At 39.2% G+C, this 27,182-nt stretch overlaps 1 protein-coding gene across 2 annotated transcripts in view; it reads right to left on the bottom strand.

The window, feature by feature from the left end:
• The window catches only part of LOC129721151 (uncharacterized), a 307,031-nt gene extending 297,390 nt beyond the window's left edge, over nt 1-9,641 (bottom strand). The window contains exon 1 of one of the 2 annotated variants that reach the window (XM_055673369.1): nt 8,904-9,641. The gene's annotated coding sequence lies outside the window, so the exon portion shown is untranslated. The remainder of the gene's footprint in view (nt 1-8,903) is intronic. The other variant, XM_055673378.1, reaches the window with a different exon arrangement.
• Nucleotides 9,642-27,182: the final 17,541 nt, after the last annotated feature.

Raw genomic sequence — 27,182 nt, 5'->3', positions numbered from 1 at the left:
TCGATTGTTATACTCCTACTCTTCGTGGTCTTTTGACCAAGCCCCCGTTCCCTCCGGTTTAATCACGTGGTCTTTTCATTTCACCAAAAATGTACTTTTTTCATGTTTACATGTTTTATACGAAGCAAAGTTGATCAATAGATTAAGTGAAGGAGACAATATGTTTGTGCCAAATTCGATGCGAGTTACACTCTGCTGGTTGGTTTTCCATTAATCATAATTATTTGTTTAAGTGTAAGTTAATGATTTCATCTCAAGCGTTTGTTAAATAGGCCGGTAGAAAATTTACTTAAAAAACAGTGAATTTTGAGAATATTAAAACAAGGGAGGTAGCTTGAGAAAGAGTAAACTAAATCAATGACTATATGAGTGCGGGAGAACATTAAAGAGAAAGAATAGGAGAGAACAGCGTGAAAAAATGAGTGTTTCTCTGCTATTATTAGCGATACCGCTTACCGCACGTGCTGTTCAAATGAATTGTCGTGTAGCTAAATTTTGGAATTGTTATTTGCCGCATGAGACAAATACTAGGGTGCCAATTGAATTTTTTTTCGATTTTTCGAATTACATTTGGCGATAAGTCTCGAATATTTCATCTTCTCGAAACAATCCCTATGCACAATTTCAGCTTATTCGAACAGTAGCCTCTCTCTCTGGTATAGTCACAAATTTGCATTCCCATAGTCCGACACACATTTGATGTGAAGTTTGAAATAATATATTTTCTCGGCATTCCTTCGCTTGAATAAAATGCTGATACTAAACACCTCGTTTCCCATTGAAAGAAAACAACCATGACGGCGACATAAGTTGGTACCAAAAAAAAAGAGTAAAAAAGAATTGTTTTTCTTCAGTTTTTCAGTAGGTTAGGACTGAGTAGATATTGTTTATTAAGGCTAAAAGATTACTTAGCCTATGAAATCGGAATTCGGGAAGTCATGCTCTAAAGCGATCAAACTTTTACTTATTTGATCGATGAAAAAAACAAACAACACAAACATTTCATGTTATCACAACACCCGATCTTGACGTTTTATGCATTTCCAAAACGTTTGGCTTAAAAAATTCGATTTTAACAATTTCATGAGTGTGCTTTTTGTATCCAGCTTTTTACGCACCATAATGGCGGGTGCTATAATGCCCGTTCGTAGTTTGTGAACCTCTCTGCTTACGTCAGATCCGTGATTTCTGCAGTTTTGGCAACATTAATGTTGCCAGATTAATTGTTTTCCTTGCGAAATACATGAAGAGTCAAACTGACGTAAGCAGAGTTGTCAAGAGGGTAGGTAACATATTACGAATTTTTCGTTATAGCGTCCACCATTATGGCGCGTAAAAAGCTGGATTGGTCGAAATAGTGAAACTTTGACAGACTTCGCAGCCAGTACAGTACAGGACAATTGCGGGGCTAGACGCTACGATCCTACTGACACTAACATTTACTCCCGAGCCAAGACTCAAACCTACGAAGACTGTCTTGTTAAGCCAGCATCGTACCTCGAGACCAACTGGAAGATTCGAGACCAACTGGAAATAACTTATCTAGAAAACTGAAAAGAAAAAGTCAGGGTAAATTTTCACTATGAAATTTGTGGTTGAAAAATACTTGGTAAGAAAGAATTTTTTCACTAAGGAGCAGCTTTAAGTAACGATAAAAAATCGATTGAAATTCTCACTGAAGCATTGTAGTTTATCTGATCTCAAGAAAATTTTTGTATAAAACATCGTTTAATGGCACAATTTTATTACCCTAATGAATTTAATCGATATAGTATATTAAGCGTCGCTTCAGATATGGTTTACATGAGCTAACCACCCGGACGAACACATACGATTCGCATAGATTCTCTAGGATTCCTCACATTGGATTCGTGAGCGTCCTTGAAAAGGATTCCTGAAAAAAAAAATCCTCAGTAATGCCCTATATATGGCTCTAGGATTCTAGGAATAAGAATCGTGAGTGGGAATCCTCCGGATCATGCTTGCGATTCCTTTCTCGATTCCGTCACCGTGTTAATCGGTATCCTAGGGATTCTTACTCAGGATTTCCTGCGTGTTAGTAAGGGCACGGGCAAATTATGAAACCTTGAATCGCTTCTCAATTTTTGATGATACTAACGATAAATCGACCATGAATGCATTGGTTTATTTTTGTAAAAACCATCTCAGATCCGTTCACTATACAAACGTTCTTTGTTGCATATGTTAGATTTATTTTAGAATACTGCAATATTGAGAAACAGATATAGAGAAACAGCTTTGGTCACTCTTGGTATCGATTCAGTTCCTCAACGCTTATGCACGGAAAAGTACTAGAAAAACTCAACTTCTTTGTTTCTACACACTCTTTAAGAACGCGCAAAAATCTTTCTATTGCATTGCTATAGAACAGAATATGCTATGAACGGGCCTTTTCAAAACATACTGTAAAGTTATTGTTCCAATGATGTCACGAAATGTTCTAAGAGAATAATTGAAGTTGTATGACTTTATTTGCAATGTTCAATTTACGAAAATAAATCAATATATCATGTTTGAAATCAGGGACAGATTTACAGAGAATTGGTGGGAAACTAAATTAATCAACCTTTTATGATAACGGCTCGTAGGATGCTAGGATGTTTTACCGAAAATCTTTTGATGGTTGTCATAGTAACAAGTCAATTAGTCGATTGGCGACTACAAAGTTGATTGAGATTTTAGAGGCTGTTCGCACCTACGCGATTGTCAAGACGTGTGTCCTTCTTTTTCTCAAAAATCAAACAAATATCAATACCTTCGTAGTCCCGAATAGGCGATTTAACGCAAAACTAATGACAACTATGCGACTTCTGGGTATGAACTTTGGAACTAGGAGAATGATGCTAGATTCAACTTTTAGCCAAGTCTGATATACACGTGAGACTATTTTTTTCTGTGATATTGCCTAAAATGGATGTTCTCGACGTCAATTACATTTCGTTTAATCAATTACGGAGATAATATTTATTTGAATTACTCAGGACATATATGAGATTCAAATTTTTCTTTAAAATTGGCAGTTTTTTTCCTTGTTGGGTATTTTATCACTTCAACCAATTTTTTGATCTTTTGTGACAAAATGACAATGACAAATTTGAGGGTATATTCTTAGAGGAGCTCGTCATATACATGTTAGGTCGTATTTTTTTTTGTTTAAATTAACAGTCGCCGAACATTAGACTACACGACAGCACCACAGGATTTTCGACCGTTAATAAACAACCATCCTGACAAGTACGACATAATTAAAGTGAGTGACTCTTGCATGACATTGTTTTGTACTATGGCCCCGAACATTTTCACTATTATATACAGCTTCCCTTGAAAAAGGCCATCGGAAGCGGCCGAAAGGTCGAGCAATTTGTACAGATTGTTGTATAATATCTTCAAAAAGACTGAGAAAGCCAAACAATCCTATCCGTATAACTAATACCAGTCGCTAAAAATACACGAATATTCAAGTTTTTCAACTACGCAAATTCGTGAAAACTGAATACAAATGCGAACTTTTGAGGATTGATTTTTGCAATAGTTCTGTAGCGAGAAGTATAAGGTGCGATTTTTGCCTCTCATTACTCTATTAAAAAGCAATTGAAATTCAAACTGAACTAAAATTATTAAATTAGCCGATAGAATCATAAGCACATTAAAGATAGTTTTCTTTTCACTAATTTTGTTTGAAATTTTCAACCGATGATGAAACCCTATTTTAGAGTTGTTACTCTGCGGCCTTTTGATGCATATTATCTTTGCTAGGGGCACCAAATTTCACAGGAATGGTTCAAAAGCTATTATTTTTTCAATTTCTCCAGTTTAAGCTTTAGAGCAAATTTTTGTATTTTTTTTATTTTGTCATGAAATTAAAACAAAGTTTTGTCTGCTGTTCTACGTTTCTGATGATTTTATTTATCTTTCTTCCGGGAAGGAAATGATCAATGATTGACGTAGAGTACAGGAAGCTTACATGTAGAAATATTACAGTTAATGACGACAGACAGAAACCTAACATTCCCAGAAGAAAATTTAATGCATTCAGCCGAAACGTAGGAATAAAGACAAACTTCTGTTTCAATTTTACAAAAAAGATGGCATGCCGAAATATTAGAAAATCGAAAATCACAACAGTTCAACGGTACAATACCGATTTGCTTATGTAAGTTTCCATAATTTCATCGAAATTAATTTATAACCAAAACAACAACAAATTAAAACGAGAAATGTGGAATTGCAACTAGGACAAGGATTTAACAAATTCCACGCTGAACTCAAACAAAAAAATCGATAAAATAAGGAAACATTGTTGTTGGTAATTTCTGTTGAGGTGATTTGAGTAAATTTGCACCAAACAAGAAAAAAGATAAGTAGGTAATGAATGAAAGATTAATATTTTTTGTTTGTTTCACTCTCTTGACTGCTTTGTTGCAGATCAATCAAAGAAATAGTTATCGGTTTCCGTTATACTCTACTAAATTTTTTGGAAATAAATATTGAAATTCAGTCCGCAAATATATATTTCGACTGTGACGTACAGTCTTCCTCAGTGCTTATGTGGACTGGTGGACCAGTCCACATAAGCACTGAGGAAGACTGTACGTCACAGTCGAAATATATATTTGCGGACTGAATTTCAATATTTATTTCCAAAAAATTTAGTAGAGTATAACGGAAACCGATAACTATTTCTTTGATTGATCTCAATCACTCTGCTAAGACGCTCGTTATAGATTTTCTAGATTTGCTTTGTTGCAGTTTCTTACGGAGAATTTGAGATTTCGAGCCAATTTCAGTTTTATATTTCGTATTCATAAAATAAAACAAAGTTAGGAAAAAATTGGGTAATGATGTTTTTGCGTCAGATGTTTTTGGTTGTTTTTGTTGCAATTTACTGACTATTTTCTCACAGTTTATTTCTGAAAATTGAAGATTTTGGGCCGTTTATCGTTTGGAATTAGTTTACTTTCTAAGTTTGAGATGAGTTCAATAGATTTTTCTAATTGTTTAAATTGTTTTATATTTTGTTCCGATTCTGTTATAATTCGCTCCACAATGTAGATAAATAATTAAACACAGGGTTCGTCGCTTTGCTTACGGGAAAACGTTTTTTAAGTCTCCGAAGACTTTATGCACTTTCAACTTGGTTAGGAGTACTAAAATTCGCAGGAACAATTAAAAACCTCTAATCTTTCTTTTCTGCAGCAAATGTTTTTTTTAGCCTTTGTCGAAAGGCTGTCAACACAGGTTTACCCCAGAGCTCGAACTGAAATTGAAGAAAGATTAAAACTTTCAACCTTTCCAGTGAATTTTGGTGCCCTTAGTCCCTTCGGAAGCACGTAATGTTCTAAGAGGTTTGAATGAAGTTTTCCCATAAGCTAATGAAGAAGTGACGAAACCGGTGAGCAATTATTCTTCACTTTGCTAGTATTATTCTTTACTTTGCTAGTGACACCAAAATTTACAGGAATGGTTGAAAAGCTATGATCTTTCATTTTTTCCAGTTTGAGAAATAAATACCGACAATAACTTTGCGTCAGATTTTCTCTTTTAGTCTTGTTGCAACTCTTTAAAAATTCATCACATTTTATTTCTGAGAATTGGAGATTGGGAGCAGCTTGACAAGAAGCATCACAGCTCACAGGAACAGTACACAGAACAACCGCTAATTATTTTTTTTAGCTTTTTTTCGTATTTGTCGATCAGTTGTCAATACATTTACTCTAGTGATAAAACTGAAAATAAATTATTGATGATAGCTTTTAACCCGTTCCTGTGAATCTTGATACTCTTAGTTAGCTCGGATGACTCGGAGCTATAGGACAAAACGTATGTTGACCAGTGCTACCCGTGGTCTAAATATTACTTAATTTTTTTTTATATTTTAAAATTTTGCTTCAATGTTGCTGAATAGATTTCTTAACAAGAATGTTATTCAGTACTTCTAAGAACAAAGAACAGTTTTGTTTTTCGCATGGATGAGCTCGGTTCTGTACTATTAATTCCATGGTTTCCTCAATCGCTTAACACATTTTACGCGAGGAAGAATAATCTTTTTTACGAAATTTACTTTCAGGATCTACATCATCGTTATTTTGTTCTCTAACAAAACGTTTCCAGTTTTTCTAAAGGCTGAAATTTTTCGTGAAAAATTGTAATTTTGGCTCAAGTTGTTTCTTACAAAAAATTTTATTGTTTTTGGGGATGTTATTTTGAGAAAGAGGGGATGGTAAATTACTAACTTAAGAAAAAAGGCATTAGAGTGACTTTTCGTAAATCATAAAGAACATATTTATTGATATTCTTTGCTATAAAATAATTTCCAAATGGGGTCCTAAAATAACCATTTAAACCTAAAGGAATTATTTGGGTGAGTGCAATGGTGAGGTCCTTGACTGTTGATGAATGTTCCCCGTCATGAACAGATTCATTTCAAAATTTTACTCAATTTGGTTTTGTACTTCATGGGGATTTCACCAATTTTTCTTTACCTCACTGCTAATAAATACATCTTATAACAAGTTTATTATAATATTCTTGAGTATTTATGAAAACACAAATTAGTGCTGTGTTTCTCAAGCACTTGTAATACATTATTTAAGATCGAAAGAGTATGAGTATCAAGTATGATTAGCTCGCTGTGCACTGCCTATTTTATGGCTTCCTCTGTCTGTTTTTGTACAAAGTCTCGAAAAAAACCAAGATTCTTCTGTTTCTCTTTATCACACTGGATGACGAAAGCGAAAAAAATAGTTGCCTAAAAATGATTATAGCTTTTTATCCATTCCTGTGAATTTTGGTGCCCTCTAGTGTAATCTGCGATAGAATAATTGCTCGCCGGGTTCGTCGCTTCTACGTTGGCTTATGGTAAAACTAGTTTAAGTCTCTGAAAAAGTTATCTTCACTAGGGAATGGTGAAAAGGCTATAATCTTTTTAGAGCAACTATTTTGAGCTTTAGGGCAAAACCTGTGTTTACTAGTGTTATTCGCTAAGTCAAACAATTTTCTGCAAAAATGATATTTTATCTCAAGTTCCTCCATGAAATTGCTTTTGGAAATGCAAATATGAAAAATCATTTCATTTAAAATTGGTTAAGATATTTCAATTCAGGTTGCTGGTGCTAAATAATTTGGTTTTCAGGATTTGAAAAAATAATAAATATCATTTTTTATTAAGATAAATTCGATTCCCTTTGCCTCAGTACAATTTTGGAATATTCAAAGTTGTAGGAATGAATCTTACAGATGTTTAGTCTGGCTGATGATTGCGAGTGGAGATTCTCGTAGAAGTTTATTCCGTAAACTTCCATATCCAGTGCAGTAAATAATGAAAAATTTTCAAAGTTTTTCATCTGTTAAAAATTCGAGCCATAGCCCGGAAAAGTAGAAAAGCCTAAAATTTTACCAAATGATGCCCTCAATCCAGTAAGTTTGCAGTCTTGTATTGAATTAGGGTATCGAACGTCTTCGTCAGTGGTTTTCTTCCGCAGTTTTTCTGCAGCAATCTTATGCAAAAGAGGGCCGAAAAAAACCACCGACGAAGACGTTCGATACCCTAATACATATAAATGGATAAATTGTTTATTAATAATTTGTTTTCACCATTTTTTTCGTATAATTATTGTTATCATAATTCATAAATTTTTCGTCGTTTCGCTCGAGTTCAGGTCTAACGCTGCAATTCGTAACTACACAAAGTTTCGCAGTCGAACTCTCATACTATTTTGTTTACAATAATGCGAAAAAAATCAGTTGAATAAAAAAACCTCTAAATAAAATAGCTAACTGTCAAGGTTTTTCATAACTCAATGGAAAAATGTTAGATAATCTACAAATCTAGCATTTTTCTTCTAGTAATAAATTTTTTTTTCACAAAATATATTTATCAGTATTTTTCTAGCATCAGAAAATCGCTTTCCGGGTTCAAAAAATGTTCTCATCTGAATTTGAATTAAAAATTTACTCAAAACCTCTACGGACAGAAAAACTTTCACTGACAGAACTTCCCCATATAATTACCCTAAGCCAGTGATGCAATCGAGAACAATTTCCATTCGCCCTGTTCGCGATAATTCTTCACCAAAAGGCAATTCCAAAAATAGCCACTAAGCAACACACCAATAGCACTCCATTTTCTAGACCCCCCACTCAGGTCGATCGATCTGCGGCTGAAAGCTCCTAATGGTGAACTCTCGCCGGGCCGGCCGTTTGATCGCTTCTAATTGACCCTAAAAGGTTTTGGTGATTTTGTTTTCTCGCCATCTTGAACTCTTCCATCGCGTATTCCAAACTGACGACGCGATCCGACTGGTCCCAAATCGGATGGTTTGGGGGTCAATCGGAAATCGGTCTCTGGATGAAGTACCCAGAGCTCGAGAGATCAACAAATTTTTCGCGATTCAAAAGCAAAATCCCTAACAGGCCACAGACCACTGCTACCAGCTTGTTGGAGTCTATCTAACACGGTTAAACATCTTTCAAGGTTGATTTGCTGCGGTGGATTCGCATCTAGAAGTACCATAAATTGGGAATTTCTCTCCCATGGGTTCCGCTGGTGTATCAGAATTGCCTAATGGTTTACGATCCGCACCCAGGAGGGCTCGATAGGATGATTTGGCGAAAAACCGGACCGAACTAAGGGAGGCAACGGTGTTTTTCGTTTTTTCGGCTCTGACTGTTCTGGTGGTTCTCCCACCCGGTCAGCCCATCAACGTGAACCACCTTTCGCGAACCACCGCAGTGCAGATCGGGTGAAGTTCAGTTGTGTGACTTACTAGCCAGGCCACCGTCGAGAAGGATCTTTCACTTTTCGAGTCTTCTTCAGACTGTTTGAGCACTTTGAGCAAAAATAAAAGCCCTTGACGATCGCGCGGACTGTGGACGGCTCTTACCTTTTTTTTTGCTAAAGTGAAGAAAATTTTCCTAGGCACTTCGGTATTGCTGCTGATACGGCACGCTATCGCTGTCAAATTTCGCTATAACTTGGCGGATTTTCCTCTTCACAGAAATTGGCACTTCACTTCTGGTCTTGGCGTTTTTTTTTATTTTGCGTACAGACTCAAAAATCACCACTGCAGCTTGCTTCGCAACAATCACACTAACAGTTGTTGATTTTTTTTCTCTGCCGATAATTGTAACTTCTTCTTCGATCGGTTAATTTCACCTTTTTTCGAAGCACTTTCCGATATCTGCAATACTACGGCTATTTTCGGTTTCTTCCACCTGGATAGCGAACGGAACTGTTTTTCACTGATTACTCAATTCTCGCAAAACAGATTCTGGCAGCCACTTCTTACACTATAGCGCACAGGCATTGAGGAGAATGATCGGCGAAAAATCTCCGTAAGCTTGATGCTGGAAGAATTCCTGAATACAGGGCAGGAAAGTAAATTCGCTCAACGGCTTTGGATGATTTGGATGAAAAAAAGCTCCCACAGAAAGAAAGTTCCCGATAACGGTGTACAATCGCTGCTCACTCTCTGGAACACAATCGCTACAGAGGATGGTACGATCTCGACCGTCCTAAGGTTGGCACTTAACTAAAGAATACCGATTTACGGTAGGCTATTATATAAGTTTTTTTCTGATCTGCTCCTGGCCGTGATCTTCAGCTGATGGCTGCTCGCGGAAGAGTTTGCATTCGTCTTCATTTCTTCGGTATTTTCTACATTTTCTTTCCGAGAGAAATGCGATCTCTGGCGATCGGCACCAATCGTTTCTCTCACTAACATTTCCTCTCCAGCTGCTGTATGTGAGCTTCTACCAGGAGAATAATTGCATAACTAAAGGCAAGAGAAAGAGTGACCTTGATCGTGAAAAGCGCACAACTCCTCACCACTCGGTTAGTGCCGTTCTGTACGGACATTGAAGTACGATCAAGTTCAATGAACAAGCGCAGCTTTTCCGCGGGTCGCTTTTCCGTGAGACGAACCACCGCACAAAAGGGAACGGAACAGAAACTATCTCCCGGTACCAGGGCGATGCTCACGAGAGCCAATGCCGCCGCTCAACTCTCCTTACCTTGTCCTCCATTCTCGCTCGATTCTTCCACCGGCTCGTGAGCACCAGTTAAACCTTCGAAACAGCAGCAGCCGTCAGCCAGCGTGTCCCATTTCGGTAAACCTTGACACGTTCTTGTCATGGACCGGCTGATCCGAAGAGAGAAAATTAAATCAGTTTATAAGTACTTTAACTTTTTTCCGCCATCCGCCCTCTGCCCGGGAGAAACGGGGTGTGGGTTCGCAAAACCGTCCACAATCGCTGGCCACAATCAACCGGGAACTGTCCTGCTTGCAGAGCAGGAAAACCGTTTCGACCTTTTTTGGAATCGGTCATTCATTCTTTGCGCTGCTGTTTCAGCCCCAAATCTGCCGCGGTCGATCATCACTCGTATATGCATTTTCTTTTTGTCTTTGGTTTTCGAATGCACGCGTTGCCTGCCCGCCGCACACACAATGGCCGATGTCATCGCGCCGCGCGGTGTTACCATTTTTATTAGCCTCCTTTTAACACGCAAAATTCGTGACCCTTCGTGCTCTTGTTCGAAAGTGAGTCTACACAAGTGGTGACCTGAAACATAATTTACCGCTATTCCGCGGCACAGCTTGTTGGTGGACTTTGTGGAACGTGGATGGGCGGTGTGCTGCTGGTTGCTCGCGTATCGCCATTTGTTATTCATGTGCCAATAAAAACGAGACGTGCTTTTTGCGTGCGTCTGCGCTTACGGCCGTGTTTATTGAATGAACCGTGTTTCTTTTAAGTGATGGACCTGCGCGGCTGTCATTATGATGTGTTGTGTTCGCTGCATTTGCATTCGACAGAACCGACTGTACGAGAGCCTATATGATCCGTATCTCTTGGCCCGCTCGTGTGTGTTTGTGTTCGGATGTAATTTCTCTTTTGCAAATGAGTTCGATGCCGGTGCTGGACGGAAACCCGCGCGGACGCGCTTTTTGGCAGACAGTAAGTAATGTCTGCCGCCGGGCTGCGGGGAACAATAAATTCAGCGCTAATATCGGTGTTTTGCATAATTACAGATTTCGGAGTTGGTGGTTTTTTTTTGCGGATTTACACCAGTCCTAAGTGATAATTTATGATCGACCTTTGTCAGCATTAAGTGACAAAGCAATCAAATTGGTCGTAATTTTTTACCCTTCTGGAATGCCGGTAGTGATGGAAATTGATTTTTTTTGCGCCTATTGTAAACGTGTAGAGGATCAATTATGCTTACAATTTAAAGACCAATTATGGTAGCATAGACTTAGGAGTTATACCGACGTGATAGTTGTATTTGTTCAGATATCGTGCAAAACGTCTAGTTGGCAAAAGCGACACTGCACCGGCCAATTAGAAAAACTAACGTTGCGTTGTTTACCATGATTGCCGGCTTTTTTATTTTAACTGCCGGAGAAAGTATTCGTCAATCTCTGAAATCGCTGTTTACTGTACCACAATGCAATGCAAAATGCTAACATCTGTCAAAAATAGAAGACGAATTTTACTTTCACAACAGTAAAAACTCTTTACACCGTCTCAGTTTCAGTTATGACAATTACTATGGTTGTAAAATTTATACACTATTTTAACTTGATTTCTTTCTATTTATTCTCAAAGTGTTGATGTTTTCTGAGCTTTAAACTCCTAGCAAGCTTAAAATGCTTCGATATTTTTGTCCAGGTGTTCGAACCCAAACAAACGCTCGCTATCGATCTTTTAAGACTTTAGAAAGGGTGATTATCTTTCCTTCCGAATTCGACTTCAGATATTTCGGCGACACCCTGCCGTTTGATTAACGCTCAAGACAATTATCAGGAATTTTAGACTCGAGTACCCGGAGTAACTTTTTTTGCTGTTCGGTATATTCGGTATATTCGATTCTCTGGAAAATTTGATCATCCGGAGTAAAATAATTTCGATTCTCCGGGTAATGAGTTCGACCTGTACTTGCATTTTTCTAAACACTTGATTTGTTTATAATTCACTAGCTGACCGGGCAGACTTTGTCCCACCCATTTTGACGTAGGACTACGTCTAACCGCACTATATAGAGATACATTCTGTGGAAATAAAAACCAAGGTGTAACGTTGGAATGAAAGATTTAAAAAGTTAATACTGATGTAACCACATGATGGATCACAATAATCAATATGTCGTTGGATTGGTAAAATGATGGACAATTTTGTGATTTTTCAGTTATCATTTTTATTTCATTGTTAAACAGTGAAAATTTCATAAAAGTTTCAGGGTCGAATTTTCACGAACAATCTACCAATCACATGCAAGCACGCCTGGCACAGACTTCATGAGTAGAAACCAACTGCCTGCTGTGATATACTGTATAGTAGGGTGCCAATCATCGTATGGAAAAAAGTGACCAGAAAATATCAAAAAGAAACCCTATACAAAATGTTCACCTGCTCGAAAAAACACCTTGTGCAAAATTTCAGCTCAATCGGACTTATAATGGGGTGGCGCAAAGCGATTGAAGGTTGGCCTTTTTGAAAACCGAAAAAAAGGGGGGGGGGGGGAGGGTACGTGAAATTTCGGTTTTCAAATTTTTTTTTTGATGCCAAATGACTCAAAAACGCATGAAACGTTGAGAACTGGTGTCATCTGAAAAATTTTTTTTTCAAAAATCGACTCTCTGGGACTTAGTCGTTTTTTTCAAATGTGGAAGGCGAAGTTTAAAACATTTAGAATTTATTTAATGAAATTGATCACTAGTCTCTCGAAATAGCCTGTATAATAATATACACTATAAATAGCATCGAATACATTATGTTTCATTAGGGCGGTTCATTTATTCGACGTAGGGTGGTTCATAATACTGTGTTAAAATGAGTATAAAATGAAAAAAATCACTTTTCACTGAATACCAATAGAAAAATTTCTGAAAATATAATATTTGTTATATCATTGTCGTTAGGGTGGCAATAATGAATTAAAAAAAATACCATGTAAAATGGCAAGATATTGCAAAACAAATTTACAAGTATGTTACATAAAGCTACTCTGTGCAAAAAAAATTATCTTAACCAAAATTAAAATTGTGTCTCGCGGAAAATGTTGAATGCTTTCATGTCATTTGCAAAAGCACACACGGGAGGTACATGGAATTTGAATATTTGAAAAATGTTTTCGATTCCAAGTGTCTTAAAAATACATGAAACGGTGGAAACTGATGGAATATGTTTTTTTTGTTTTGTTTGAAAAATCTACTCTCTAGGACACTTGTACTAGTTTTTTCGAATGTTGTACCAGACAATTTATTCGTTTTATTTACCACAATAATGTCTTTTGCCAACAGTTGATCGACCACGCAGTGCTCTGGCTTATATAATCGGACAATAGACTGTATCGATGTTATTCAGTGATAATGAGAGTATGGGGATCTCAATTAGATACGCAACACAATTGACTCGTTGTTTCTGGGTTTGCGTCGTTTTGACAGTTCGACCATACATTTTCTGTCAAGTTTACATCATTAGAACGTGACATTCTGTGCCGAACACGCATCAGTATCGGATGTGTTTGGTGATCGCTCCGATAGAATATAAAACAAAAGACGCGCGAGCAAGTGTTGGCATTGTTTGCCTGGTCGAGTGAAGGTTCAAGGTCGCCCGCCTTTGTGCAACTGTTTCGCATCGTGGCTGTTTGCTGGTGCGTAAGCCGATTTGGCTGCTAAGTGATTTGTGCTACAGCAGTGGATGAGAATCTCAACACAAAGGAGGAAAAAGAAGAAGCCAACAGTTGACAGCGAGTTGTGTGGCTGTGTGGAGTGATCACACACCCGACTCGCTGCTGGTGGCTGTTTGGAGCTGCTGTATTGGTGCTGCTGGCTGTAACGGCTGCAGCTTCGACCGAAAAGCAGCTGCAGGACCGAAATCGAAACCGTTAAACATCCTGCAGATTTCGAAAGACCTAACGGAGGGGTACAAGGCCGTGACCGAAATCTCCAAGGTCAGACCCAACAAGCTCCGTGTCGTGGTCAGCGACCTGGAACAGGCCAACGCTATTGCTCGCTCCGAGCTTTTTTTTTTAACCGATTCGAGTCTGTCGGTCGAGTGTATCTTGGCAAGCGGTTTTGGCTGCTTCAAAAATGCTTTGTGTCACGACTTAAAAGTAAAGATCATAGATTGCAAGCAATTGCGGTCTGTGTCTCTTGTCAACGGCACAAAAGTGTACACTCCGTCAGACTCGTTTCGTGTTACGTTTGCCGGATCTGCTCTCCCTAGCCACGTCTCGATCGATCGGGTTCGTCTGCCTGTGCGATTGTATGTACCCCGTGTTATGAATTGCACCAATTGCAAGCAGCTAGGCAACACAGACGCCTACTGCTGCAATAAGGCACGATGTAGCAAGTGTGGAGAAACTCATGCGGACGATTCTTGCAGTGTAAATGCTGAAAAATGTATTCACTGTGGGGAAAATCAGCATGAGCTCTCCACATGCCCGGTGTACATGCAGCGCAGAGATAAAATCAAGCGGTCACTTAAGGAGCGTTCAAAGCGATCTTACGCTGAGATGCTGAAGAAGACCGTTACCACTTCTCCCATTACATCAAACCCTTTTGATCTGTTGTCCTCTGATGAAACCGATTCTGACGATTCACCAGCGGGAACATCTTACGCCAATCCTGGGGAGTCTAGAAAGAGGAAAAATATTTCCTCTCCTAAACTTCCCCGAAAAGGTCCTAAGATTTCTCAAAGTGAAATGAAAGTTACAAACAAACCAAACAGTGCTGCGGAAAAACCGAAGCAAACTCCTCCTGGGCTTGCAAATTTAAAGTCCCAGAAGGAGTTCCCAGCACTGCCAGGAACATCTAAAACCCCAGTTGTTCCTTTTGCACTCCCAGTTGATGAAACAAACTCTGGATTAGTGAAATTTTCTGACATTGTGGACTGGATTTTTGAAACTTTCAATGTACCCGATCCAATTAAAGTTTTTCTTACAGCATTCCTCCCAACAGTTAGATCATTTTTGAAGCAGTTGACTGCCCAATGGCCCCTCCTTGCAGCGATTGTATCCTTCGATGCCTAATTCAACTGCGTATATGAAGGATTCTATCTCTGTCTTACAGTGGAATTGTAGAAGTATTTTACCAAAAATTGATTCGTTAAAAGTTTTGATAAATAAAAACAAATGCGATGCATTTTCCCTTTGTGAAACTTGGCTTACTTCAAATATTGATCTCAACTTCCATGATTTTAATATTATTCGCCTTGATCGAGACACACCATATGGAGGAGTACTTTTAGGGATTAAAAAGTGCTATTCTTTCTATCGTATTAACCTCCCCTCGATTCAAGGCATCGAAGTTGTCGCATGTCAAATGACAATACAAGGTAAAGAGCTTTGTATTGCCTCAATATATATTCCTCCCAGAGCACAGGTTGGGCAACGGTTGCTCTTTGATTTAATAGAACTTCTTCCCTCGCCACGTTTGATTTTGGGAGACTTCAACTCTCATGGTGTGGCTTGGGGTTCCCCCTACAATGATAACCGCTCCTCTTTAATCTATAACCTTTGAGATGACTTCGACATGACTATTTTGAACAACGGTGAAATGACACGTATCCCGAAACCTCCAACGCGCCCAAGCGCTTTGGATCTATCCTTATGTTCGACGTCGCTACGGTTGGATTGCACATGGAAGGTAATCCTCGATCCTCACGGTAGCGACCATTTGCCTATTCTTATTTCAATTACTAACGGGTCAACTCACATGCGACCAATTGACATTCCGTATGACCTCACACGGAATGTCGATTGGAAATTATACGAGGAAATGATTTCAAAAGCGGTCGAGTCGATTCAACATCACCCACCACTTGAAGAATACAACCTCCTCGCGGGCTTAATCCTCGACGCCGCGTTGCAAGCCCAAACGAAGAAATATCCCGGCGTAACGATCAAAGAGCGGCCTCCAACTCCGTGGTGGGACAAAGAGTGCTCCGATGTCTACACGCAAAGATCCGACGCGTTTTTGGCCTTCCAGAAGGAAGGTATACCCGACGACTATATACGGTATTCGGAGCTTAATACCAAGCTTAAAAGCCTGGCTAAAGCAAAGAAACGCGAATATTGGCGTCGGTTCGTGAACGAGACGTCGAGGGAGACATCGATGAGCACTCTTTGGAACACAGCCCGAAGAATGCGGAATCGCGTAACGGTCAACGAAAGCGAGGAGTCTTCAAGTCGGTGGATATTTGATTTTGCCAGGAAAGTATGTCCGGACTCTGTTCCTGAGCAAAATATTGTTCGTGATGCGTCTCCGGGCCACGACGCGATAGAATCACCTTTTACGATGGCAGAATTTTCAGTTGCCCTCCTGTCCTGTAACAATAACGCGCCTGGGTTAGATAGAATCAAATTCAACTTGTTGAAGAATCTACCCGGCAATGCCAAGAGGCGCTTGTTGAACTTGATCAATAAGTTCCTGGAGCAAAACATTGTACCGCAGGATTGGAGGCAAGTGAAGGTGATCGCCATCCAAAAACCAGGGAAACCAGCTTCTAATCACAGCTCCTATAGGCCAATTGCAATGCTATCCTGTATCCGGAAATTGATGGAAAAAATGATACTCCGTCGTTTAGACCATTGGGTCGAATCAAATGGTCTACTATCGGATACTCAATTTGGCTTCCGCCGTGCCAAAGGGACGAATGATTGTCTTGCGTTGCTTTCAACAGATATTCAGCTGACGTATGCTCGCAAAGAACAAATGGCGTCTGCGTTCTTGGACATTAAGGGGCTTTTGATTCCGTTTCTATTGACATTCTTTCGGGTAAACTTCACCGACAAGGATTTTCTTTAATTTTGAACAATTTTTTGCACAATTTGCTATCCGAAAAACACATGCATTTTACGCACGGCGATTTGGCAACTTTTCGCATTAGCTACATGGGTCTTCCCCAGGGCTCATGTTTAAGCCCCCTTCTTTACAATTTTTATGTAAATGACATCGACGAATGTCTGGCAAATTCATGCACAATAAGACAACTTGCAGACGACAGTGTAATCTCTGTTACAGGAGCCAAAGCTGCCGATTTGCAAGGACCATTGCAAGATACCTTGGACAATTTGTCTGCCTGGGCTTTACAGCTAGGTATCGAATTCTCTCCGGAGAAGACTGAGATAGTAGTTTTTTCTAGGAAGCATGAACCTGCTCAGCTTCAAACACAATTAATGGGTAAAACGATTTCTCAGGTTTTGGTACACAAATATCTTGGTGTCTGGTTCGACTCTAAAAGCACCTGGGGTTGTCACGTGAGGTATCTGATGGAAAAATGTCAACAAAGAGTGAATTTTCTTCGTACAATAACCGGACAATGGTGGGGAGCCCACCCAGGAGACCTTATAAGGCTTTACCAAACAACAATATTGTCTGTCATTGAGTACGAGTGTTTCTGCTTCCGCTCCGCAGCAAACACACATTTGATCAAACTGGAGCGAATTCAATATCGTTGTTTGCGTATCGCCTTAGGTTGCATGCAGTCGATCCATACGATGAGTTTGGAGGTCTTAGCTGGAGTACTACCATTGAAAAACCGCTTCCTGGGGAAAATACGGGAACATCTGAGTGCTTTATCCGAAAAATCTACTCAGATTACCTTAGCGTGGGTCCCTTCTCACTGGTCGATACCGGGTAATGAGAAAGCGGACTCTTTGGCTAAGGTGGGCGCAACAAACGGTGGAATTTATGAAAGACCAATTGCCTTTAATGAATTTTTTGCATTTGTACGTCAGAATACGATCATCAGTTGGCAAAATTCTTGGACCAAGGGGGAACTGGGAAGGTGGTTACATTCCATAATCCCCAAGGTGTCGACGAACCCGTGGTTCAAGGGGTTGGATGTAGGTCGGGATTTCATTTGCGTGATGTCCCGGCTTATGTCCAATCACTATAGATTTGACGCGCATCTCCGTCGTGTTGGGCTCGGGAAAAGTGGTATCTGTGCCTGTGGTGAAGGTTATCACGACATAGAGCACGTTGTTTGGTCATGCCCTGTACACCGTGACGCCAGGTCTAGATTGATAGCTTCCCTGCAGGCCGAAGGTAGGCAGCCGGCTGTTCCTGTTCGTGATGTCTTGGCGAGCCGTGACCTATCCTACATGTCCCTTATATACGTTTCCTGAAATCCATCCACGCCCCAGTTTAGTCTTACCCCCTTCCGCCTGCATCCAGCCTAACGACAAGAACACGTTAAGACCCCGGGTCCGGAAACAGCAATCAGACCCGCACGATACTCTCAAGGCCCGAGGGAGACAACCCAATATGCCAGTCCGTAATATCTTGGCCCAGCAGCGGATCATGTGCTTACCTATGGCAATGAAAACCATCATACAGTAAACCAGTGCTTTTAATGCAAAATATTATAGCTTTAAGTTAGATTTAGTTTCAGCTCGTAGTCGGCAGCGAGGATAAAAAATTTGCTTTTAGTTATTAAGATACTTTAGAAAGTAAGCTACCAGATATAATTGGCGCCGTTAAACATTAAATTGTATTTGTGCCGTGTCAAATAAATCATAGATGAACAAAAAAAAAAAGATTTGTATAACATGATAATTTCAGTTATCATTTTCTTATTACTCCGTGAAAATTGCGGAAAAGTTTGAAAGTCAAATATCCACAAACATTTTTCATACGATTGGTTTATTTCCCTAACGCAGACTTCAAAAACATAGACGAAATGATTTCACGCATTCAGTCATTGGCTAGCAATGCCAGCCAATTGGCATCGCATTCATCAACCAACGTAAACGACGAAGAAAGAAAGCAGAGATGCTTCCACGTGATTGGTTCTTCCGCCAATCACCCAAGTTCCCCACACTGAGTGACGCTATAAAAGGACATTCCGTGTTGAGAGAAGCTCATTCCCTGGTCGACCGTCAAAGCGAACTGTTCGGCTTCCCTTCGATCTGAGTTGGACCCCACCAGTGGTGATCTAATTCAGACATCGTTGTTGGAATACAGCCCGAAACTGGACGTGATCGGCACTGGGGACCATTGGATGCCGTTGGAAGGGACCATTGGAAGCCGTTTGGATGCTGCCGATAGTAATTTGTGCAGGAATAGTGTGTCGTATACCAAGTGTGTGTGTCTGAGTAGCGTTAGCGTGTGTATGTGTGTGTGTGTGAGTAGCGTTAGCGTGTGTATGTGTGTGAATGTGTGTGTGAATGTGTGTGTGAATGTGTGTGAATGTGTGTGTGTTAATGTTTGTGTGTGTGTTAATGTTTGTGTGTGTGTTAATGTTTGTGTGTGTGTGAGTGAGTGTGTATGTGTGAGTGAGTGTGTATGTGTGAGTGAGTGTGTATGTGTGAGTGAGTGTGTATGTGTGAGTGAGTGTGTATGTGTGAGTGAGTGTGTATGTGTGAGTGAATGTGTGTGTGTATGTGTGTGTATGTATGTGTGAGTATGTGTGTGTGAGTGACGTGTGTGTATGTGTGTGTGTGTGTGTGTGTGTGACGTGTGTGTATGTGTGTAAGTGGCGTGCGTATGTAAGTGGTGTGTGTGTATGTGTGTGTGTAAGTAGCGTGGGTGTGTTTGAGGAGCGTGTGCTTGTGAGTAGTGTGTGTATATAGCGTGTGAGCGTGTATAACGTGTATGTTTGTGCAAAAATGCATTCATCCGAGGTAAATTTATTCACGACAGAATACTTTTATAGGCAACAAGTTAATTATTTTTCCTATTAGTTTGTACACGCAAAACTTTTCCTTATGACTTTAGAAGCAATAGCGCAAAATTACCTTTTAGGTTATAGATCCATTACTTAAAAAGCAATAAAATTCTTCCCCAGTCAAGTAACAACACATACTGTCATATATTTAGCACGTGTCATGAGAGTACGGCTATCTAATAATGGTCGTTTCAACCACATGCAACGTTTTTCCTGTCGAAAAATGCTCCCTCTCCACCTCAAGTCAAAAAAAATCACACACCGTCGCATAAGTTGCACATGTTACAAGTTTTTCCAATCTCCAATTCATCCGGTGGGCTATTATATCAGTTCGCTCGTTGTATGCATACGGAGCAGCGAAAAAATATGACAAGAGCTGCTAAGCAACATTTTCCCCGTCATAGAGTGTGCAAACGTTGATGATTTCAAAGACTTGAAATGCGCCTTAAAATGACATCACGATCTGTAAACTGCGTTAGAGAAAAATAAAAACATTCGCTTTCTTGCAAGCTATTTACAGCACATAATCATTGGTACATGAAAACTCATTTGGACCTGTTTGAATATACAAATTCGCAACTTCGGCAACTCTGGTCAGACAGTATTACATATTTCCATTTCAAGTAAACACTGGGGACGAAACGAAAGTGTTTCTAATTGGACATTTGAGGTCAACGGTTGAGATTCTGATTGTGTGTGGATGAAAGGAGACAAAAATGAACCAGATCGTTGCATCAATACAAATGCAGCGAATGAAGTCTTGCCAACACATGCATTTCGGTGCTTGGCTGTATGTTCTCCTGCAGAAACACATACAAGCGTGTGGCCGTCATAATTTTTATTACTTCTTGTTTGTTACTTTTTGTGTATAATGCGCAGTCATAAGACACAAAAAGTAATAAGAAATTGCCCAAAAGTAATAAATATTCCCCGTTCGCGTTGGGTGTATGCTATGGTTTATGACAGGTGTATGTGTTTTTTTGTGAAGTGTTCATGGATTGTTGTGTTTGGTATTTGTACGTTTGGTGTGTGTTGTATACTATGGCTATGGCAGAATTAAATCTTCACACCCACAATAGTCCCAGGTCAAGCCTACGTTTGTGCACTCAAGCACCCTTTAACTTTTTTTTTTGTTTCAATTATGCGCTGCGCGTTTGTTTCCATTAAACGACAAGGGCGTTTTTTGATAATGTGTTGAGATTTTGTTTCATTTCGTTTTTTAGGCGCAGGACGCAATACAAAATACAACTTTTGACATTTCGTAGAGTTGTATTGAATAACACCAATTACTTTGAATTGCTATTTGAATGTTTGTGATATATGTTTTGAACTGTTTTGCCGCGTATGGCGGGTAGGTCCCGTCGGTATTTTGAGCAAACCGAGAAAAATTTAATTCAATGTATAATTCCATACCATTGCTCAATATGTTTGAATGCTTTCCCGAATTTTTTCAAAACAAAGTTGTTGAATTCATGAATTCATTAATTGTTATGAAATTATACATATTAAACTACCATTTCCGCCTAATATTTCAGTTTTGATGGGGGTTCAAACGGGTCGGACACACTATGCGCGGCAGTATTATACTTTCAACTTTTTTTATGACTTCTTTAGAATTTAATAAATTTTTTTGATCCCAAGCGAGATATCAAGAATTGAGTTTTGTTTTTCCTTCAGTTGCCTTAATTGCCCCAATCGGTGGATTGTTTTTCAATTTTTGAACACGCTAGAATTAGATGGAATTGGAAGCATTACAATTTAGAAATTTATCGTTCGTGTTGTGACCAGACGGTTACGAACATTTTGCTCAGTTTATGTGTCTGCTTGTTTTATGATTTTTCGAGCTTCTGAATAAATGTTGAAACAATTTTATTTAATCACGTTGAAATCTTGTCGGTCGACATAGTAACTAACTCTTGATTGCGATTGTTTTGGCATTTTATAAATCAACTTAGAACTCTGTCATGAATGCATGAAATTTTGCCAGTTTTTATACTCAGTAGGTATCTTAGCTTAATTATTCGAGAAGTAAGAAATAATCAGCGCGAAACTCCGTGTCCCTGCGCGTCTGCGTCGGTAAGAGGGAATAGAGATGTCGTTCATAATGCTCCGGTGTATACATCTCTTCGGCCCGGAATTTTCGGTGTGTTGTGACTTCCGAGGTGTATCAAATCATTTATTCGAAGACTGCCCGCTTGTTGGGTCTATTCCAGCACGTTGCGATTCAGGGCAGGTTTCGTGCAGTAAATATAGCATCGTTCGACAAATTATTAAAATCATTCACAATAATATATACGCGATGTATACCTCTACTGAAAAGCGCTTGCTTTCTTGCAGGATCTAATACGCTTGCTTTCTCGAAGCTATTCAGGATAAATACTATAGATGCTTCGGGTTGTATATGATTTCCGCGCGCGTCATTCGCGATTCCGTCAAATATCGTGAAGACATGATAACACAAACCTTTCTTTCCGCCGCAGTAGTAGAGATTTAGAAATAAACTCAATCTCGGACTGTCCGTTAAGCCGGAGTTTGTTGCTTTGATATAAGCGTGTTGTCAATCAAAGTAGGTTTCGTTCGGTTTATGAATATCTTGAATAATCTAATGGCTCCGCAAAGTATACCTTTGAAAGAACCGCGTTTATCGAAGTGCGGTTCTGCGTTTCTGATACTCGGGATATACCTTCTTATGGTTTATTGGTTTAAATCAGATTCACATCGTGTAGTCGTATATGCGTGGCTCCAATAATATTATATTTGTAAAAATTAGTCAATTTTGTGCTCCATTGAAATAAACCATGCACACCTGTGCGCGGCCCCTTGGTCTAAACCGGTACCAGATATAAATAGGCTAGTTGTGTTTCTCCAGTCAGCCGGCTGACTATAGAATAAACCGAAAATAGCTAAATAGAGACGGATAGGAGTTAAATGTATGATCGCATCACTTATCAAAGTGATTCCTGATCCAACGAGCCCTCCCCTACTAACAAAAACCTCCTTCCTGTGACCTTTGTGGAGATGCAGAGCTAAACACGGTCTCCAAACAGCAAGGGTCACACTACAATCCCTTACCTCTTCCCACCTGATTGCAAGGACGTGGCCGGCGTCGTTATTGATCCTTTAAAGTATTGAGTCACTAAAACTTGTACAATGAGAATGGTCGGTCACTCCCAACCCCATTCAGTTGATTCACTGTACAATTTTACTGATTCGGATCAATCGAGGAGTGCAACCATTGATATGTGCAGTCAGTCAAGCTAAGCTAAGCTAAGCCAAAATTTAACTTCACGTGACCTGGTTCTGAAACGCATTTGTAATGAGTTCCTGAGTTATCAAATGATTGAAGTTTTGCGGGAATAAAACAGATGAAAACCACATCTGTCACTTTTCCATTGAACTGAATTGAGTCCACCTTGTCCTAAAACAAAAAAATATCCAACTTATTTCAAGTGCGTATTCTAGCCACATGTCCAATCTTCATAGAATTCAAAAGTTAAGGGTATTTCAGGTAGCCCGTTCATTTGAAATCAATTTTGTTCAAATCGGTTGTGTAGTTTTCGAGATAATGATGTTTCATGATTTTTACATTTTGATACATAACCTCTGAACTAAGAATCCGATTACAATGAAATTTAATAGGGTCTTATGGGACAACAAGACCTTTCATTTGCAATTAATTTCATGAAAATCGGTCCAGCCATATCTGAGAAAAGTGGGTGAGAATAAAAATCTGCACATAAACACACACACACACACACACACACACACGCACGCACGCACACATGCACACACATACAGAAAATGCTCAGCTCGTCGAGCTGAGTCGAGTGATATATGCCATTCGGCCCTTTGGAGCACTTTTATACTTTCGGTTTTACAAGTGATTGCTATACCTTTCTAGGAGAAAGGCAGAAAAATGTTAAGTGGCAATCTGTAGAACACTCCACAAAGGTCCATTTGAATAGGGGAAATATTTGAATAAGTATGGTGTCTTTGAAAAAGTTGTTTCTTATAAACTTTTCTACAACTTTGCCGAATAGAGTGAATTTTTATATGCAAGTATAAAAAAAGTAAAATTCGCTCTCACTGTTTAGTGGATAAACCACAAAGATGCAACTTCTATAAACTGGAGAATAAATAATGGATCATTGCTGAAGGCACTACTAGGCTCTAAAATCAAGTTTTTGGGTCGAAATAATTTCCATCGCGTTTTTACAGCTGTCGGTGTCAGTGTGCTGATCAGTAACGGAGCATCAGGCAATACAAGATTATTTTATATCGGGACTGCGAAACCGAAAACACACCAAACGTAGATAACGCACATTTTGTGACAATTTCTCAATACCTTTCGATCAATATACAAATCATAATTGTTTAAACTAACAGATTTTAATCTTCATAAGATTTAAAATTTTAAAACTAGTTCAATTGATTGCAGTCAAAGTCCGAATTATTTAGACAGAAACGTGCAACTTTTCGTCACGCCTGAAATACGATAAGCTAGCGAATGAATAAATCACTTTAAGTCACCTAATGTGTTGTGACGGCAATCATTTGTCAAACCGTTGAGCGCGCCGCCCGCCCGTACGGGCATTAGAAGCTGATTCGCAGCTTGGGAACAAACCTTTCAAAATAAAACATAAATCTAAAATTAATTCGATTTAATTTAATACAACGTTATGATGACTAGAAATAGCTTATCATTGGATGGTCAACAATGATTGCGGACGATCAAACAAATTGCGGCGGGACAATCTTATCGATGTTCAGGCTAAATGTTTTCTGATATCTGCTCTTATGATAATCATTTTAGAGAGGATTTTCTAATAATCACAGGCTCACATCGGAATGTTAACCTTCATTGCATCTTAAAAAAAATCACAGGAAGGTTGTATGCAAAGCCACGACCGCAAGGTTGAAGTAGAATACTTTTACAAGAAAGATAACCCGGCTGCTTGCGTGTCAGTCATTTTTTCTAGTAAATAAACGTTGACCGTTCATTGGCAGCATTGTAATTTCTTTTTGTTTGATATTTTGAATAAAGTTCATTGAATATTTTTAAATTTTGTGCAAATGAGAAGTTGAAGTGCTGCCGAATTGTAATATGTACATTTAATACGACATCATTAAACAGAAACGGAACAAAGGCTACGGTTATGCAGAACGCGAATAACGGGGCGATGCGATTCGCCTTACCGTGGTGAAATGTACAGCTCTTTTTAAGGCGAAGTAGAGCTATACATTTCGACACATTTCGTCTTGCCGAATCGCATCGCGCCGTTATTTGCGTACTGCATAACCGTAGCCAAACACTAAGCGACGCAAACACGTAATAATAGTCAGAGTATGCATGTAGATGAAGATAATTAACTTTGGATTATAGCGCAAAACGAGAAAATATTAACTATTCAAATATTTATTTGTCTTCTTCAAATTTCAGTAGTTCAATTAAATATCCGATGAAATGTCTGTTTATTATCTGATGAAGCACTTATATAGGCCAAATGATGCATTCCCAATTTACTAGGTTCATAACTCTGCCGACCGTGCTTGGTAAAGCAATCGTATAACGACCAATCAGAGGTCGAAATTTGTGTTTTGACAAGGCTTCAGAATTTTCAATTGTACAATAGTTCGAATAATAAAATTGCAATTCCATGCATTTGGTAGGAATCTTAAAAGATTTTCTAATCGATTGCTGCAAAAACGAAGGAAATCCATCGAAAATTAACTGATTTATTAGCATTTGAAATTGGACATATTTCTCACTTTTTTCTGTTTTAGATTTTCATTTCACATCCCTATGTAGCCGAACTTCCTGAGAGAAGTATTCTACTTAAAAACCGCGCTGCTCCTGAGACGTGGTGACCAACCACAGGGCTAGTGCTTCTGCTAAGAAAGGACGACTGCTGTTGTCGCTGTCTAGAACTATTATGAGCGGCTCCGGCTGAAACAGGCTCTTATATAGGGATGAAAATAGGAATGAATTATTTTACGTACGTGGTGGAATGATATAACTTGAAAAATATGTGTGACTTTATTCCGGCTCAGAGCGATCATTTGATAAGCTCCACCTTTTTTTCAGTTTCTAAAGTTTTTCCTCAGTTTCGTAGCACGGATGCACAAAAATGATTTCTTGTCGAGCCGGACCGATAGCACTCTCATTGAAGCAACAACATAACATGTTTTGTGTCGTGTTGTGCAGCTTCGTTGAAGAAAATGTTCCCGTCCCCGTGTCGCATGTAAGCAGATTATTGCGTTCAGTAGACAGTAGATAGTGTATCCAGCGAATAAACACCGATGGTGCTCTCACACACGCAACGGTTTTAACCCGTATCTTATTGCGGTTTGTAACATCAAGCGATTTCGTTTGCTCGCTGTTGCGTGTTGCATCATGTTGCAACTTGGCAGCTGGGAGACGACGAAATTCTGTTTACGCTGATTGATTGAATCGTCTTCATATTAGCTCTGCATAGTCGAACTAACTGCTTTTGTGAATGCGCTCTAACAGGGCAGTTTATTATTCAATGTCGGTTATGCTGATCGCAGCGTTTGCGCTGCCCCTACAGTGGGGAGTTTACTAAATAAAGTAAAAATTAGACAACTACAACAGAATTTGGTTGCATCCCGCATAGAATGTCTGCTTGTGTTGATGCCAGAAAATTATTAACCTTCAATTATTTTTTATTTGCCTTCAAAAAAGCATTTTGCTGTTCAAAATCGGTTGCTAATTACAACCTTTGAGCTGCCCTAACATTGGGGGAATTAAGATACACGGACAACATGCACTGTGGAAGCTATTTTACATTCAGTAAATTAGACGGGTGCGACAAATTTAAATTGCTAGGATGCAACACAGAATACTTGCTTGCGTTAACAAAACTTATTAACTTTCAATGACTTGTTTATTTGCCTTCAAAAAGGCATTTTGATTTCCAAAATTGGATTTCCTGATGGCAATCTTCATGCTGCCCCAACACGGGGGGAATAATGGCTGTCTGGCGACACACGCTGAGAAAAACCGAGACGTGGTGACCAACCACAGGGCTAGTGCTGCTGCTAAGGAGGGACGACTGCTGTTGTCGCTGTCTAGAACTATTATGAGCGGCTCCGGCTAAAACAGGCTCTTATATAGGCCAAATAGCATGTTTTCAATTGCAAGGTATATGATTCTGTCGACCGTGCTTGGGAAGCAATCATATAACGACCAATCAGAGGTCTAATTTTCCGTTTTGACAAGGCTTGTCTATTTTCAATAGTGCAATAGTTTGAATAATAAAATCACAATTATCTTCTTTTGGGAAGAATCTTAGAAGATTTTCCAATCTATTGCTGCAAGAACGAAGGAAATCCATCGAATACAAACCGATTTATTAGCATTTGAAATTGGACATATTTTTCACTATTTTCGGTTTTAGATTTTCATTTCACATCCCTATGTAGCCGAACTTCCTGAGAGAAGTACTCTACTTCAAAACTTACGTTGTTTA

The sequence above is a fragment of the Wyeomyia smithii genome, chromosome 1, assembly GCF_029784165.1.
Source record: "Wyeomyia smithii strain HCP4-BCI-WySm-NY-G18 chromosome 1, ASM2978416v1, whole genome shotgun sequence".
NCBI lineage: Eukaryota > Metazoa > Arthropoda > Insecta > Diptera > Culicidae > Wyeomyia > Wyeomyia smithii.
This window is presented reverse-complemented; position numbering and strand designations above follow the sequence as displayed.